Source organism: Phocoena phocoena, chromosome 4 (genome assembly GCF_963924675.1).
Source record: "Phocoena phocoena chromosome 4, mPhoPho1.1, whole genome shotgun sequence".
Classification (NCBI taxonomy): domain Eukaryota; kingdom Metazoa; phylum Chordata; class Mammalia; order Artiodactyla; family Phocoenidae; genus Phocoena; species Phocoena phocoena.
This window is the reverse complement of record NC_089222.1, coordinates 61,355,931-61,375,156: the sequence shown is the minus strand read 5'-3', so window position 1 is coordinate 61,375,156 and position 19,226 is coordinate 61,355,931. Positions and strand designations below refer to the sequence as shown.

The following is a 19,226-nucleotide window of genomic DNA, read 5'->3' as shown; positions in this document are numbered from 1 at the left end:
AAAGTTTTCAAATCCGTGCAGACATTGAATGGGAAGAAAGGAATAATCTTCTGTATTCAAGGAGAAAAAGTTCACAGAGTTCATGGTAGGAATGAGGAGAGAAGATTTAGTGTTGATATTGAATCTGACCTACTCAACATTAGAAACAGGGAGCCTTTTGGTTTCTATGGCCATGGAGGTATGCCATTCAATCCCCTATCAAGAAAGAATCTGTTTAAGAGTGTAATTAGCAGAGAGCCTCCAGATATTGCAAATTTGGGATCCTCCACAGTCTTCAACTCCAAGTTCATGCTCTTCCAGGGCTGCTCACAGCCAGTAACAGCCCAGGAGCGGTTCTGTGCACCAAGTACTGTAGAGCCAGGTCATTTTGGCCCCATATGGGACTTCTCTAATCTTTGCTTTTGGTTTCCCCATTGGCCTGACTGGGACTTTCTTGAGCTACATTGCAGTCTGAGGCTCTTCCTACCCAATCCTCCTTCCTTTCCTCTCTCCATTCACAAGTGACAAAACAGCATTGGGATACAAAGTCTTTTCCTTCCTACTATTGACACCAATTTATTTCCCCCAATATGTTTCTTGCTCTTCTAGGTCCATCTCTGTATCTGCTTCCAGGAGTACCTGACACAGCTTAACACTAACTAACATGTTGAGCAACCATCATGGCAAAATTGGACCTGAGTACCCACACTCATGAATTCATTCATCTATTCAATTTATTTTACAAATATTTTTGAGCATTTACTATGTGCCAAGCACTTTTGTTCTAGATAATAGTGATATAGGAATGAACAAGGCAAACATGATTTTTGTTTTGAATAGAATCTATATTTATAAGGAAACCAATTAAATGATTATTGTTTCTCACTTATCCTTTATCCCATAAGGTTGTATAGCTCATGAGTATCTCCTAATGCTTAGCAACTTGGTGTCTCAGAAGGTTACTTTATGTCCTTCCTCTGCTTCCCTCCCTCCCTCCGCTTCCTTCTCCCCTTTCCCCTTCCTTCCTTCCTTTCTTCCTTCCTCCCTCCCTTCCTTCCCTCTTTCTCTATCTCCTTTCTTAAATTTTTTTTTCTTTCTTCCCACTCTCCTTCCATCAGAATAATTAATAATATGTTTCTAATGAAAGAAAACCTGTAGATGGTAGTAGATTTGGAGACTGTACCTTAATCTCAGTGAAGGCAAAGCACATCTCAACTTGGACAGGATTAAGGAAGGCTGATACATTATCAGCACAGCACAGTGGAAAAGAAAGAAAAATTTGGGCTGTCGAAATATGTGGTTGACCACAGGTTTGACTTGGTTTTGGAGAGGTTGGTGTCTTTCATATTGCAGGGAATTGTGCATGTAAAAAAAATACTCAATACCATTTGTATCTTTTTTATTGCCAAATTTGGATTGTCTCCTTTTTCCCTAAATTGGGTATTATCTTGCCATTTTTATATATTAATCTAGTTTTAGTATTACTGGAACCAAATTATATATCAAATCAGTATTTAATTTTAATTAGTAAGGTCACCTAGAGGTTTTCTCTACTAGACATCAAGGGATCAAGCTTGTTCAGTTAATTCTTTTCTTTGGGATTTCGGTCTAATTATTCATTATGTAACACACTGTCCGTCCCTTTTAAAAAATTTTTGTTGTGTATTTCTAGTTGGTTATTATCTGTGGCCACTGGTGTTTTTCAGTCCTTGTTGTTGGTACTGTAATTAACTTTTCTGGATCTATTTGACTTATTCAAGTTTCCTGTGTTCACTCATTTCTGCACACATAGATAGAAACAAGTACATAGGTGTACATTAAAAATATACATATACTTACAGAAGTAAGAAAAAATATTTACTCATATCAATATTTCACTACTTATTAACATAAATAAAAATACCATCTTCACATTACAATTACTTTTGTACACCATTTTTTTATTATTTATTCTTACTTTAAAACATGGAGCCCATGGAAAATCTACCACTGTTACTAGAAATAAGCTATACTCTCTTGGAGTTTTTTTCTGGATGAATCTGTATTGCTTCTACAAGTAATAACAGATTTCCCTTACAAGTTCCCCCACAGAGTTAACTTGCTACAGATTTGTATCCTTTTGGTTAATGTCCAACATTCAAAGCTTTTTTACTGAAAGAGCTCTTCTAAATAAGAATAATGTTACAAAATAATAGTTCTAAAAGTATGCATTACAACTGAAGAGGAGAAAAGATACATTGTTTTGAATCTAACCATTATCAAAAGTACTAGAAAATTTTTTACAAGAAGGTGTAGACACCCTGTTGAAAAGCATCTAAATGCAGAATTCTTTGCTCTGGGATTTCCAGCTGAATTCCACTTTCATAATATTTGATTAAAAGCAAATAAGACCCAGATTCTCTTATATCTGGTATCTAGAACTATCATAATCTAATATCATCACAAAAGCAAGTTTTTAATTGTCCTAATTTTATTCTAGTCTAAGAAAATATTTTTAACCATCAACTACATTTTATTTATTAAAGGACTTTCATGCAGATTATATCTCAAGTTTTTGTCAGGTAGATAAAGTAAATAAAGATGAACTTACAAAAAAAATCATTTATCATTCCCCTACATATCACTAACCAAGTGGAAAATATAATAGAAAAAATAAGCAAACTCACTATAGCAACAAAAAAATTAAAGCATCTAGGAACTAACATAATGAATGCAGAAGACCTTTATGGAAAAAAGTAAAGCTTTAATAATAAAGATATTATAATTGGATACCCATATAATAAAAAAAGGAATCTTGATCCCTACCTCACAGTCACACACACAATGGATTGCAAATGTAACTGTAAAAGGCAAGACAATAAAGCTTCTAAAATAATATAGGAGAGTTTTTTCATGAACTTGAGGTAGGTAAAGATTTCTTAAACAGGACATTAAAAAATATTATCCATAAAAGAAAAAAAAAGATAAACTGGACCAAATTAAAATTAAGAACCTTCTATACATCAAAAGCCACTATTAACAGACTGAAAAACAAGCCACAAATCAGAAGATATTGTAATATGTATATTTGATAATGACTCGTATCCAGAATATATAAAGTCCTATAGTTGAATAAGACAACCAAAAAAAAAAAAGGGCAAATACTTAAACAGGCATTTCATGAAAGAAGAATGGTCATCAAACTGACAAAAAGGTACTCAATTTCATTAATACCAGGAATATGCAAACTAAAACCATAATATGATATAACTATACACCTATCAAAATGGCTAAAATACAGAAGAGAAAAAAGTAGGTGTTGACAAAGATGTGGAACAACTAGAACTTTCATATGCTGCTAGGAATTATAAATCAGTACTACCATTTTGGAAAATTTTTAGTAGTATCTAGTAAAAGTGACTACAGGCAAACTAAAGCTGAATATAGGCAAACCCCACAAATGAGCACTTTTAGTCATATACCCAACAGAAATGCATACATTTGTTCACCAAAAGATATTTACAAGAATATTTATAGCAGCACTATTCCTAGTAGTCCAAAACTGGAAACAACCCAAATATCCATCATAAGGGTAAATTGTGGTATATTCATATAATGGAATACTACAGAGCAATGAGAGTAAACAAACTCAACTATATACAACAGAATGGATGACTCTCACGAAGACAATGTTGAGTGAAGGAAGCCATACTCAAGTATATACTGCATGATTTCAAATTTATAAAGTTCAGAAATAAGCTAAATAGAAATCAAGATAGTGGTAATGTAAGAGAGAGGGGATAATGTAGGGAAGGATGATGACTGGGAGGGTAGGTAAGGGTGGCTTCTAGAGTTCTGGTGTTTTTTGATCTGGGTGCTGCTTATATAAGTGGGCTTACTTTGTGAAAATTAGTCAAAGTGTACACTTACAGTCTGTACACTTTATGTATATTATATCAATTAAAAGTTTAGATGAGAAAGAAAAAGGAAACCATACTGAATTCCAGATCTCAAAAGAAGCAGAACTATAAATCAAAAATTTTAACTTAAAAATCACTAAAAGGGACATAAATGAAGACCTAAAAAATTGCTGAAATATGTTTATGGATGAAAAAATTTAACATTAAGGTAAACATCCTCTCTAAATATGTAAATTCAATGTAATTCCAACAAGATTTTTAAGGAATTCAACTAATATATTCTAAAACACATACTGAACAATAAATGTGCATAAATAGCCAAGACAATTTTGAAAAACAAAAGCAGAGGGGAGTCCTTATCAAATATTATGAAATACTGTGAACAGTAATAAAAATAATTTCTGGAGCAGAAGTAGACAGATTAATGGGATACTACAGAAACAGACCCACTTACATATAAGAAGTTAAGAAAGAATGGACTGTTTAATAAATGTTGGGAAAACCAACTCGAGATAAGAATAATAATTAAGGTGGCTCCCTACCTTAAATCAAATAAAAAGCTAAACTCCATATGGTTGAAATACCTAAAAATTAGCTGTAAGGCAAATAGAAGAAACATGTAGAGAAATGTCTTTAGGAAATTCTGATAGAAATGGATTTCTAAAACGATATTCAAAGTGCACAACCACAAGGTGAAAAACTGATGGGCTAAGAGAATTTGTTCAACAAAGTACAGCATAAAGTTAATGGATGACCTCTTTCACAGCTCAACATCCACTTACCTGGAAAGATGAGAGAATCTGTACATCCTTCCACGTGAGTCCTTGTTATTCATTCAGGTTGTAGTTTAAGTTTCCTTTCAATCAATCCAAGAAGGATCAGAGTGACCAAATAAAGCAGGTTGCAAAGGCAGGAAGCAGAAACAATACGATGTTATGGAAGTACCTTTCTGAACAGTCCCTTCTGCTGCTGTAAGGCCTTGGGGCAACCCTTCAGTGTAGGTGCTCGGCAACAAGTCGGCTGAGACAGGCTGACCCTGGAGCTTTTGTAGTCTCTCTCGTACAGCACTGGTCAGGTCTCCGTAAGCCTTGTCAAGGCTGGCACGTTCAGTCGCAGCAAAATGAGACCTTACCTCCATCACTTCCACACTGGCTTCCTGGTATTCGGTGAGGTCGCTTTTCCCACAGGACGCACGAACTCGTGACAGCAGACGATCTGGACGTAACTTCTTAGCATCATCTGCCCACATATTTCTAGTGACCCCAAGCACACAAGCTTCATAACGTACTGCAATTACTCCACCAGACTTCCATGATTTGTACTGTACAACCGCACAAGTTTTAGTCCTCAAATGAGGATTTTGCTGCTGCTCCACTTGAAAAAAAAAAAACAAAAAACAGTCCATGTCCACCAGAGCAATTGTCCTCTCTATCAGCCATTTTTCAAGGTGATAGACACCTGACAAAACCGCCACCCGCGGATGCCGCCGACTCTGTGCTCCGTTTCCAGTGGAAGGAAGATGAAAGGATCTTAAATATCTGTTCCCTTTCCGGGAGTGGGCTAGTCAGTTTCGAGAGAGGTTTATTCCCCGTAACGACAGAGCAAAGGACCAAAGGCCAAGAAGACGCTTGCCCGGGCAGCGGCCCACACAGCCGCGCTGCCTCAGCCGAGGTCACGTGCTCAGCGGATCGCTCTCCTGACGGAGACGTGATGGTGCGCGCGCCACCAATAGCAGATGAAGCGCCTGCGCACCGCCCCTTACGTCTCCCGGGACGCCTTCTAAATTAAGTTTCTGTTTCTGTGCCGTAATGAATCTTGCCTTCCGCAGACTCAACTGTTCTAATTAACCGTAACTGTTATTATATTTTGGTTTGGATGTTTGAATCTTCATGGCTTGGTGAGTAGCTGCTCTTTCAGCTGATCTATTGTCGTTTCAGCACATCCTGTCATACTAGAAAAAGTCTTGTTCTGCTATAACCATAGGAGGTACCATCACCATCCTAATTTTTTCTGTCCTAAGACATGAAGCCGGGTATTTTCTAAGGAGTCCTGGTTCCTTTGAGTGTGATTTGAAATCGTAATCTGCGCTTTATGAGTTCTCCTAACGGCAAGTTGTGTACACAGGTGCTGCTATTGCTGTAGGTGAAATGCTTTCAGCGGCAAAGCTGGGAAATATATTTTTAAGAGTATGAGCTCTTACATCAGATTTCTTTCTAAATTAAAAAGTTTGAATAATGTAAGTTTTTATGCTGCACTGGCCGTGTGAATCTAATTGCATGTATGGGTTTCCTAAGCCAAGGCTTGTTTCTGTTCAGAACCAATATTTTCTGAGACAGGCTATGGTGGAACCTGTGGTTTGATCCACCCAGCAGCCTTTCCCCTTTCTTTGTTCCTAACATTCCAATTTTCCTTCTGGGGACTTCACTTCCCTCCTTCCATGCTAGTGGGAGAGTCATGTGCACTGTTTGGACACATGTCTGAGATAAGATTAACCCTATCCTCCCAGGAGTTTGAGTCTTCATTGAGGGGACATTGACATAAAGCATTGAAATGGGTCCTTCCAATGGCCATCCCTTGAAGAGATACTCTGTTAATGCCTCTTTCCTAATTTCTTGGAGCATCTTTGATCCTATTGCTCCCAACGCCTGATTGTTCACTTTTTCATTAGGGTCTATAATTTATTTTATTTTTGTTAATTATTATTGTTACTTTGCTTAAGTTAACCAGAGTCTGTTTCTATCACCTGCAACCAGATAATCGTAACTGATGCACTTTTCTTTGTGGGTTGCCAGTAGCTTCCACTCTAACCATGGTAGGTGATTTCTGACAATTATTTGCATGATGACATGATCAGTTTACTTAGAGAAGATTTCAGTCAGTAACAAAGGGTGTGGGGAAAATGTGGGTCCTTTTTATTCACAAAACAGGCTCTTTTGTTTTTGAGGCACATTTTGTTCTTCTATTTGTTTATATGTACAATCATTTTCAGAGTTATTTTTATGTGAAAAAGATTACTCACAATTTGTCATTTTCAGAAAGCGAGCGCATAAGACATTCTGTGAGGGAAAGGCCTGCATAACTTTACCACCCTGCCCCCAAGATTATCTGAGGTTGCATATCCTGTATATACAACCGAGTTACTCAGCCTCTGTCTTCATAAGGAAGAAGGTCAGAGGTACCTTTGGGTTGTTTTCTTTGATGTCTTGGTATAGAGATTTGTTCATAGACAATGACTATCGGACATCAAATATTTGAACTTGTTTGAGCTGAACTGTGTGATTCCTACCAGCAAGTGTGCTGTGTTTTCCCCATCTGTGAAGGGCTTTTCTCATTTCCTGTGTTTAGGAAATGGTAATGACTGACCTTGAAATTTGCTGGGCTGAAGTGCTAGGTAAGCAATACATAATAGCTGTTGATTCCATGGGATCGCAGTCCAGGTTGGGTGTTGTCTGCATTCTTCAACACTTCATTGTTGGTTCAGTTTTCAGTTTGCGAGTTACCAACTTAATCTTCAGATCATGTGTAGTAAGCCATTCCAAATCATAGGTACAATAGCAGCTACCATTTACTGAGTATATTGTGCTATGCACTGTATCAGGTGGTTTGTAAAAAGTGTGTTCTATTTTTACCAGCATCCTGGGTAAATACTGTCATCACCATTTACAGAGAAGGGAACTGGGATTCGAAGTTCTGTGATTTTATATAATTTACCTATTCTACTTTTTTTTTTTTTGCGGTACGCGGGCCTCTCACTGTTGTGGCCTCTCCCGTTGCGGAGCACAGGCTGCGGACGTGCAGGCTCAGCAGCCATGGCTCACGGGCCCAGCCGCTCTGCGGCATGTGGGATCTTCCCGGACCAGGGCACGGACCCGTGTCCCCTGCATCGGCAGGCGGACTCTCAACCACTGCGCCACCAGGAAAGCCCCCTATTCTATATTTTGACAATTTATTCAAATTAAAGATATGCATATTTCACATAAGAGCCTTCATAAATAATGGGATAGGGACTTCCCTGGTGGTCCAGTGGCTAAGACTCCGTGCTCCCAATGCAGGGGTTCCATCCCTGGTCAGGGAACTAGATCCCAAATGCTGCAACTGAGAGTTCGCATGCCACAACTAAAGATCCCCCATGCTGCAACTAAAAAGATCCCGCATGCTGCAGCGAAGATCCTGCATGTGGCAACAAAAATCCTGCGTGCTGCAACTATGACCCAGTGCAACCAAATAATAATAATAATGGGATAAGCACAAGGCATGTGCTTATGTCGCCCTTGTTTCAATGATTTTCAGATCTCAAACTCTTTACCCCTGTTCTTTGATCACATCCAGCATTCAACACCTTTTCCAAGTCAGAAATCTGAAAGTCACCCTCAATCTTTTCCTCTTTTTATTCCCTTTTGTTCATCAGTTATCAAGTCTTGTCAAAAATATATTTTGAATATGACTATTTTTCTTCCTTCCTACTGTTACTGCCATACTTTAGTTCACCATTATCTTGTCATGTCAATGATGGGATTACTGCAACAATATTCTAGCTGTATCTAAAAGGAGGTGTCTCAGGTAATCTGTGCTTATCCAGGCCTCTGGAAGACATGGACTTTTTGGAATGAGTTATGGTCCTAGAGGGCAATAGAGTTATGGTCCTAGAGTGATAATGTGTGGTCACAGACTTGGATGAGAGATCATCTATGGGGAAAGAATAAAGATTGAGTTGATTCATTTTAGTCGTAGGCTACAATCATCATGGAACCTTTTGAACCAAGGGTGAGAGATTAAATCAATAAGCAGGAAATGGAGCTGTCTTTGGATTCTGGGCATAACAGATCAGTGTGCCACACTGTAGCGGCTAGGTAAAGGTATTAAGAGAACAATAAGAGGTCAGCAATAAATTAGGAGAAGAGAGCAAGATGAAGTTGGAGAGGTAAGATGGTAACTTTCCTAACATTTACCATGTTCTATGTAGGACCTGTTTGTTGAATTGTACAAAGGCTTTATTCTTATTTATATGGTATAAAGGTCTTCCCAGGTTGAGGGTAGATTCAAAGTGTCTGGACCAAATAGACCTTTAGGAACCAAGGGCTTGAGGCCTGAGTATCAGTTCTGTGAATTTAGTAATGCCCTTTGGCCATACCTTTTCCTCAGCTAGAGATTGGAAAGTGGCCAATATTATGCCCAAGCAGGTTGGGCCATGCCCGTTTTGGACTGCCCAAAGGCAGAATAAAAGATAAGTAAAAAGACCAGGTGATATTTTTTAAAAGGTACAATGAAAGAAGGCAGTTTCATATGAAAAAGACCTTATAAGCAGAGAGATCGGTCACCCTAAGTGAAACAATGTTAGATGAATTCCACAAGGCTGTGGCTGATGGTTTTTGCTAAATCACTATGGATTATATTCACCTAGAGTACCATTTCATTGTGTAGTAGATAGGGTCTTGGGGGACAAGAACAAACATTGGATTCCCTATCAAATAGCACACTGAGCCTGGGAGAGGAAAGTTGTGGATCTCTCATAGCCAGAATGAAACAGTATTTCATTGAAAACGTTCTCACTCTAAACTAACAGGGATCCTGATTTCTAAATTGGTTTCAATTAAATATATTTTCTTCCCTTCTAAGAAAACAACATACACCTATAATCTCTTCTAACTATTGGCAGATCTGTGATGCTATAGCACTCCACACCTTCCCAGTGGCTGCAATTACACACATCAAATTTCAGGATGGACGACAAGGTAAGATTCTAGAGGTAAAAGGCTACCACTTATGGTCCCCATTTTGCTCTCATATGTCACAGCCTTTTATTGTCAGGAGTTATTTAGAGAAACAGTCATCAGCTAACAAAACCATCTGTTAGTTAACAACAGCAAAATATAAGGCTATTTCAAAATAGCATGGGGCATTTCAAGTTAAGGGCAGATGAGTGCCAACTATTTTTTCCCTTCAGTCTTTCCTTGTTAAAAAAGAATGCATTTGTTATCAAAGCTAGTTTGGCTAATGTGCTTTCACCTCATACATATCTAGAAATCAAAGCTGCCTAGAAAGTTATTTGAGGGTATGTTCTCCCTTTGGAGCCCATCTTGCTCCAGTCATGCTAATAGGAATTTCATGTGTGTGTCAAGAGGACAATATAGCCTTTATGCAATTCAACCAAAACGTCCTACTCAGAACATGGTAAATGTTGGGAAAGCAAAAACGGTCTCACTGGACAGATTTAGTAAAATTCTTCACCTTTGTGCTTGTCTGCACTACTCCATTACTTTTTCCATCAGTAGGAGGAGGGGTGGTAGATGAAGAATCTCTGTACTCCTCCTTTTCCCTTGGCCAGATAGTTTCCCAAATCAGCTAAATATAACTCCATTTATTGTCATGCTAAAATGTTCTATTTAGCTGTGTTTAACTGGATATCATGATTCCCCAGGCTGACCTTTTGCTCCTGGGAAGTCGTTTTAAATTCAATCCCGGCAAAGGAAAATCCTTCCAATTCGCTGGCTGTGAAAGGTCACAAGTGAAATGTGTTTTGATGGTATCTGCCTATGGCTTAATTCTCAGTAAACTTGAGCACTAACTGGGCCTCAATTGTGCTTTGTCTTGGGAATCCGAGTTCTAAGAAGCCTGGGAGAGCTGAGTGGGAGACGTGGGGCTGAGTTGCTGGCATCAGCCGAGGGTACACAAAGGTACCAGCTGAAAGGTAAGGTATATGGTGCTAAGTTAGGTCAATGCTGCCTTCTTTCTGAGCTGATGAGGGATTCAGACTAAAATATATAGTTTCTCTCCCTGTTTCATTTGATCTGTTTAAGAGGGGCATTTCCCACTTTCTGGGAGGCAAAGAGGGCTTAGGGTGAGATAGAGAAGGAACTAGAAGTGTGTGAACCAGTCAAGAGGAAATTGGAGTATCCTGAAAATTTAGCCATTTCAGGGTCCAGAGCATAAAGTCAGCGTTCCAAGTTTGACTCTTTCCCTTTTACAACATCTTTCTCGTTTATAATTTAGTAGCACTTCAGTCTCCAGTGAGTTGTTCACCATCATTATGCTGATTTTTAACTGAATTAAAGTACTTTTCTTACATCTTATCTAAGAACCTCACCCCCATTGAAAAAAATCATATTTACCAAGCAATATTAGGAGCTCTGTCAGAGACTTTTGAAGAGTTCAGTGGATGAAATATTGAGGTGAAGTTTCGGATTTTTGTTTTGTTCTTACTCTGTTTCAACTTTTTGTGACTTTGTGCCGTAATCATTCAATCAACAAGCATAATATCTGGCTCTTTCTAACTGAGAAAGAAGCCCAGAGAACAGTCTGTCCTCCAGCACCCCATTCCTCTATCACACACACATTATGCTCTATGCCAGCAAGTATTCAATGTTTCCTGAACACGACTTGCAATTCCATACTTCCATGCCCATGTTTATGTGGCTTCCTCTTCCTGGGATGTCTTCATTTTTTTCATCAAAATTCTATTCATGCAGAAAGGCCAAAATGGCACTCGTTTCTGTAAAGCTTTCAAAAGGCTTCCCTCCTCTCACCTGTGTTGAAGGCGAGCATGACTTGGTAACATTTTGTCTATGCATCTATTATGCTTGGATATTCTATTGTGGTATATCTGTGTGTCTCCCACTCAACCCAGCACCCTGAGGGCAGAAGCTGGGCCTTCTTCATCTTTATACCCCAGTGCTTAGCTCAGGGATTACTCTAAGAAGAGGAGTCTTTAGCCATCCTACCACTGGAGTATGAGCAGTATGAGCCTTTGATATCAAGGGGGAGAAATGAAGTGATGTTTCTTAGAGCAAATGTATCTGGAGAGTTCATAGCAGCCACAGGAATAAGAAGAAAGCAAAAAACTCATTCTCTAAAAGCAGTAAGGGCAGTTCTCTGGTCATAAATGAGAAAAATTCTCCTTCCCTTTTCCCTTCTTTGTGTTGTCATTTCTTGGAAATACCTGGTTGCCGGGAGAACTCTTAGAATATTGGCAATGAGTTCAGCTGGAGAGAAATGGAGATGGCTCTGAAGTTGGGTGGAGACAGCTACACTTGACCGCATTTCACCAGCTTCTCATCTTCTTCTCCCTTCCTGGTTCTCCCTTCCACCCAGTAGACGGCAGGCCGGCTCCCATTCCTGAGAGTTCTTGAGAGAGAAAGCAGTATACGGCCTGCCAACCCCTGAGTTAAGCCATGTTCTACAGAAACAGCGTTCAGTGATCCAGGTGCAGCTGATGGAGCTTGCACTTACTCCTTTGCCATCAGTGGCTTCCGGCATTTAGTGACCCCGGGTGGTCCTGGGTATCCATATCAGTCCCAGATGACAGCACTTTCTCTCCCTCTCAGGGGTCAGTCTCTCTTAGATATTGGTCTAACGAATTATATCTGTCAGGATTGTTGGTTATAAGAATCCAGTGAAGCTGGTTTAAGGAGAAAATCTCCCCAACCTCCTGGAGGACTAGAGACTCTGGCTCGAATGCTACACAACTGGAAACAATGCGCAGTTATGCTACAAGGCCCTTCACTGGCAAAAGTACCACTCCTGATAGCCTATGCCTCAACTCCATAGGGAATAGACACCAGGACCTTCACCTTTTCTGCCCTCCAAGACTTGGACACATTTGCCACATGTTCTGTAGAAGGTGAATTTCACAGGCCTTCTTTTTTACATTGTATTCTTTTGAAAACAAGTCTCTCATGGTTGAGTTTGATAGGTGGATCCTAGGTCTCAGGCATACATCTTAGCAGCTAAGTTGCTGGGGAGACTTGTTTTCTAGTTTCTACCTTGAGGTGTTGAAACTCATAAGGCAAAATGTTTTCCAAGTTGCAGGGCTCTCAGAAGGTGCTGAGCAGCTGGAAAACATGACAAAAATCTATTGTATCCTATAGGGTATTTAAAAAATTTTTAACCAATATAAAACCGTATGACATTATTATACCAATTTCCTCAGTCTGTCTGATAACTTAGTGGTATGTGAAACTTTTTTTCTGGAGTTTGAGGCTTAGATTACCTTTCTAGTTCCTGATATCTCTCTTCCTAAGGAAGAGATTACCTTTCTAGTTCCTGATATCTCTCTTCCTAAGGAAGGACGTTGCTCTTTATTACCTTCCTCATATTGTTTCTTCTCCCAAATTCATTCTCCCACGTGTTGATGTGTTGGTTGGGACCTTGATGCATGGGACATGTCTTCTGCTGGTGACTTCCATTTGGTACCCTATATACCATCCCTCATGGCTGTGGCCCACCCTTGAGTTGGGACCTTCAGTTGCCAATAATTTTCTGAGTCATGCTTCAGCTCATGACTCTGTTTTGAATACAATAGCCTTGATTCTCTGGGTTGCCTTTTAAGACCAACCACTAGGGCCAATTGAGTTTGATATAGCTTGATTTTTCTCCATGCTGACTCCATCTTGACAAGGGTCAATGTACCTTGCTTATGAGAGGTAGGCATAAAAACAGAGCTGCCAATGCAGATTTTTCACATTAAAATAAATTTATGCTGTGAGTTCCTCAAAGGCTAGAATCTTATCTTAATTAATATCTTAATGATTAATCATCTCTGTATTCCCAGTGCTCAGTATAGCACCTGACATGCAGCGGGCCTGCAATTCAATTTGAATGAATGAATGAATGGAGTGAATGCAAATTGCATAAAGGCCACCAGTATATTTCAGCATCACAGACTGGTCATTCATTTATTTAGCAAACATTTTTTGAGAAGTTGCTTTTATGTACAAAGCGCTATACTAGATACCATGGAAATCTGAAATAGCCCTAATGTTATTAATAGTTACAACCATAGGCAACATTTATTGTATACTTGCCAGACGACCAGCACTGTTACCTGTTTCATGAACATTCATTTGGTTCTCACAACAACCCTGCGAGGCAAACATACTAGTATTGTTACTTCCATTTACAAGGGGAAGAATTGATTCTCAGAAGGGGTAAGTAAATGAAAACAAGTTGGGGATATGATGTTTACACAGTAGAGTTGGGAAGGTTCAAGAGCCATCTGGAATGTCTTAAATATCATAGGGCAACACATTTGCAGTACTCAGATTCCATTCAAAGAGTCCTTGAGTGCTAAATGGATACAGCTAGGGAATCAGAACTTACCTGGTGACCTCTATGCAACCTGCATTTTAGCACTAAGGAGCTCTGCTTTATTCATTCATCCATTCATTCAACAAACATGAATGGTGTGCCTGCTGTGTGCTAGGAACTGTACGGAGCACTGGGTGCAGGGTCGGGGGAGCTGGGAGAGGGGAGGACAAAAATGTCAATAGATCATTGCAATTCATAATAAGAGCTATAATAGAGGTGTGAACATATTTCAGAGGAAATACGTTATTATCTTTCATATTTCCAACATTTCAACATTAAGTATGACATTTGCAGTAGGCACTTGTAGTTACCCTCTATTAGGTTAAAACAAGTCCTTTTATGCCTAGTTTGCTAAGGGATTTGCAGATCATAAGTGGATTTGCATTTATTTCAAATGTTTTTCCTACATCTATTCAGATGAATTTTCTACATCTATGGAGATTATTTCTCTTCTTTTACTTATCAATGTAGATATGTAAACCATTATCTGTTATGAATATTTTCTAGTGTCAAACCAACCTTGCAATTTTAGGGCAAAACATACTTTTATACTTTTTTTTTTTTTTTTTTTTTTGCAGTATGCGGGCCTCTCACTGTTGTGGCCTCTCCCGTTGCAGAGCACAGGCTCCGGACGCGCAGGCTCAGCGGCCATGGCTCACGGGCCCAGCCGCTCCGCGGCATGTGGGATCCTCCCAGACCGGGGCACGAACCCGCGTCCCCTGCGTCGGCAGGTGGACTCCCAACCACTGCGCCACCAGGGAAGCCCTACTTTTATACACCTATTCAGATTTTCTCTGATTTAAATTTTAAAAAATTCTCCATTCACTTTTGCGAAATTGCATATTTGTAGAATGTATCTATTTCATCTATGTTTTAAAATGTATTAGCATAGAATTATTCATAGTCTCAATTTAATATCTTTTAAATTAATATAGCATCTGTAGCTATGGCCTCTTCATTAATATTGTTTACTTATTCTTTCTCTCTTTTTTCTTTATTAACATTACTAGAAAACTTTCAATTTTATTAGTTTTTTCAGTGACCCCCCCACTTCGGCTTTTTTAAATTCTAAATAATTTCTAATTTCATGTTATATGTTTTACTCATTAATTTTGAGCCTTTATTTTTCTACTGTAGGCATTTAAACCTATTTTTTTTCAAGAAATGCTTTAGCTGCATCCCTCAATTTTTGATATGCTAATTTTTCATGTCATTCTTTTGAAACATTATATAATAATCTAAGTTCCATTATGATTTCTTTATTGTCTTGAATTATTTAAAATGTATTTAAAAATTTCTAATGAAATAGATTTTTATTTTGTTCTTTTTGAAAAGTTGTGTTTATTGCATTGCTGCCACAAGATGTGGCCTATAGAGAGCCTTTGAAACTTATTAAACTTGCTCTACAGCCTAATGCATGGTTAATTTTTGTAAATAGCCCTTGTATGTTCAACAAGTAGTTGGATGCAGATTTCCATATGTCCTTTGCATCAGGCTTGTTATTTGTGTTTAGATCTATATCCTTGCTGTTCTTTATTCACTTGATCTATCAATTACTGAGAGAAGTGTGTTAAAGTGTGTGAACATATAAATTTTTCTTAACAGATAGCTCAATTTTGTATTCACACATTGTGAAGGTGTAACATACCTAAGAGTTTAAAATTGTTATATGTTCCTGTGAGTTGAAGCTTTTATTATTATGTAGTGGCCATTTTTATTTTTAATAATGCTTTTTACCTTAAAGTCAATTTTGTGTGATAATTTTGCTATACCAGCTTTCTTTTGGTTAAGATTTCCTTGGAAGAAAATGGTTCCAAATAGTTTTTTAAATATTTTTATTTTTGGCTGTGTTGGGTCTTCGTTGCTGTGCGAGGGCTTTAGTTGTGGCGAGTGGGGGCTACTCTTCATTCTGGTGCACGGGCTTCTCATTGCTGTGGCTTCTGTTGTTGTGGAGCACAGGCTCTAGGCACGCGGGCTTCAGTAGTTGTGGCATGAGGGCTCATGGGCTCTAGAGCGCAGGCTCAGTAGTTGCGGTGCACGGGCTTAGTTGCTCCACGGCATGTGGCATCTTCCCAGACCAGGGCTCAAACCCGTGTCCCCTGAATTGGCAGGTGGATTCTTAACCACTGCACCACCAGGGAAGTCCTCCAAATGGTTAACAGTGGTTAATGCTAACCCTTCCAGGCAAAATTAGTTTCCCCCTTCTGGATTTGAGAGAACTCTCTCAAGGCTCAAATCCAGAGTCACCACTCTACCTTGTGGGCTTTGATTTGCTGGGGGGCAGAGACCTTTCTGTTTCTGGGTAGAGCCATGCTGTAAGCCAGCAACATCCATCAGACAGGAGGGGTGGTTTGCTGGAAGCAAGTTCCAGCCACAGGGCATTGGAAGGTGTCTGGGGTTGTAGGGCTGGACTCAGTATCTTTGGGACCCAGTGTTAGGGCGCAAGGAATGCTGGACAGGGAAAGCTAGTGTTTATTAAGTGGAAACATCTTCACAACCACCACTCCTTGTAAAAACCCTGTGAGGGATGTGCTGTTGTCCTTCATGGCAAATTGTGGGGACTGGCTTGCTCTACCTGTTCCGACCCCTTCTGGTGTGTCTTCCTGGTGTACAGAGGCTGTACAATTAAGAATGACATTTCCTACATGCCCTTGCAGCTATGATTTTGGATGCAATTTTAGTTGTATCACTTGTACTCTCGTGAGACTTGGATTTGTCACAGGGTTAAGTATAGGGGGAGAGATTAGGCATGAGGCATCTATATTGCTAGCAAGGAAGATGCCAGAGGTTAAGTGGTTCTAGCAGCTGGAAGCTGTAGCAGGAAACTCAGCCTGGAGCCTGATCATCTAGCCCTTACAGTGATTTAGAAAGCTACTCATACTTAGTAATAAACTCCTTTTTGTTTTAACAAGTTAGAGTGAATTTTGCTGTCTATAGCTGTGCTCTGACAAATACACCCATTGTATAGGAGAGGAAGCTGAGACTGGAGCTAGGAAGTGAGCTGCTCCTGGTCGCACAGCTCATGAGTAGCCGAAATGGATGATGATCTTGCGTCCTTTGATGCCAAGTCAGGGCTCTTTCAGCAGCAGGACAAGCAGCAGATTCAGGGACCAGGCCCTGGAAGTTTCCAGGGCCATTAAGATAGTACTGAGAAACCACACATGCAGATGCAAAGTCTGGGTGCCACAGTGACACTTTGACTACATTACCCAGTAAGAGCTGCTACAACTCCTACTGGCTTGAGCTGGAATTAGGTGGCTCCCCACCAACTCCACCCCATTACTTGCCTCTTCGTGCATTTCTTTTTTTTTTTTTTTTGGCCTTTCTGCTAAGTGTATTACTTGCCCTCCTGTGTTTCTGTGTTAATATTGGGATCCCATAGAGTTTGGGTTGCTCATTCGGCTGCGTTCACATTGTACTGTGTGCTCCTTTACTGTTCTTAGAATATTTTATTGCTTCTTCAAAACTTTTTGTGAATGAAGGAGAGAATAACAAACCTATAGGTTGATGTGCAGATAAGCAAGTAGTGAATTGTAACTATCATTACTTTTCTGTCTCCCACTAAAGTATCTGAAGTAGATGTCCTGTCCATCTCAGTCCATTGTTGTCTCATTGATGGCTCTCCTCATAATTTGTAATTATTTTCTCCTTTTGGGGGGGGGTTATGTTTGTTTTCTTTTATATTTTCCATACTAGGAAATAAGTTTCATGAGATCAGTTTCCATGTTTACCTTGATCAGGGCTGTGTCTGCAGCCCCTAGTCCATTCCTGGCACAAAGTAGGTATTTGAAAATGTTAACCAAGTGAATGAATGAATGATAAGCAGGGACCATGTCTTATCTTTTCATCTTTGTATCTTAGCATCCAGTTCAGAACCTGACACACAGAGGTTGCTGACTCATTTTAATTGAAAAAGAAGCTACAGTATGTGTACATGTCCCACATTCATGAATACAAATTTTTTTTTTTTTCTTTTCTGTGTCTTCTTAACTGCAAACTTTGGGTTGTTCATCATTCACTTGCTATTTATTCAACAAGTATCTATAGAGTGAGTTGATACAAAGATAAGAAAAAAACCTTTCATAGCTTCAATTTTAGCAGAAGATCTAGTACATGCCATATCTTTAATATGCTTTCTAGAGGAATAAATAAATGAATGAAGGAATGTTAAATTTGTGGGGCTTGATGTTACATGCATAAAAGAAACTCAGCATTTTCAGACAATAGGGTAACTTCAGCTACACTGCATTGATTAGATGCACTGGATATCTTTCTACACGAGGTAGTATTTCCTAGATGGCACTCTCTCTGGTATTTCTTCTCTGGCTGGTCATGGGGAGCAAGAATCTGCAACACCTTTGTCTCTGAGTGTTGCTGGAGGCTGTTTGGGCACCACTCACAGAGCCGAGGCACTGGCAGGAGAGAGTAGAGAGAAGGAGAATGAGAGAAAGCAAGAAGAAAAGAAAAGAGGGAAATGAGAGGTCAGCGGATGGGAACGAGGGAAAGAATGGAGGAGAATTTGGAAGAAATAATGGTGATAATGCTAGTGATGCCTGCCAGTTATTAAATGCCTTTTGTAGAGATTCTATGCTCTTTTCAACACGTATATTATCTCTAATTTTCATAACGCAGCCAGCAAGGTCAGTAACATGTATTACTTTCATTGTGTAGATGAGCAGACAGGCTCAGAGATGTTAAGAAGTAACCAGTCACACAGTGCTAAGAGGTGAAGCCAGGATTTGCTCTCAGGAGCGTCTGGCTCAAAGCCACAGTATGTTCACCTGGTGAGAAATGACAGAGAGCCACCACCAGGGACTTGCATGCCTCCCACGGGGCATTTGGATTACAGATGATTGTCAACCTACCACTTCGGGTGGGATGTCTAGATATCAGCACTTTAAAGCAGCTGTCTATTTATCTGCCGATTCACATGCATATACATACATACAACCAGAAAAAAGAAAAGAAAAATTTATTAATTTTTGTGTACACTTTGACCAGAATAAATACTTAACAGAAAAGAGGCATAATGGATGACAAATGGGGCAACATTCTCAAATGCCAGAATTCCAGAAGTAAAGCAAAACCCCTGACTCTAGCCTCACCCGCCACAGGTAGTGAGTAAACAAAGCCACACAGACCAAAAAAAGCAACAGGAAAATAACAGAATTGAGGAGCCATGTAAATACTTTCTGAATGACCATTGCCCAAAGGGTTGAGGTCAGGCATGTGGTTCTGTTCACCAAACCCTAAACAAAGGACTTG

General features: G+C 39.5%; 1 pseudogene; it reads right to left on the bottom strand.

Annotated features, from left to right (window-relative positions):
- LOC136121978 (uncharacterized) overlaps window positions 1-11,420 on the bottom strand; it is a 126,589-nt pseudogene extending 115,169 nt beyond the window's left edge.
- Between the last annotated feature and the right edge of the window lie 7,806 nt (window positions 11,421-19,226).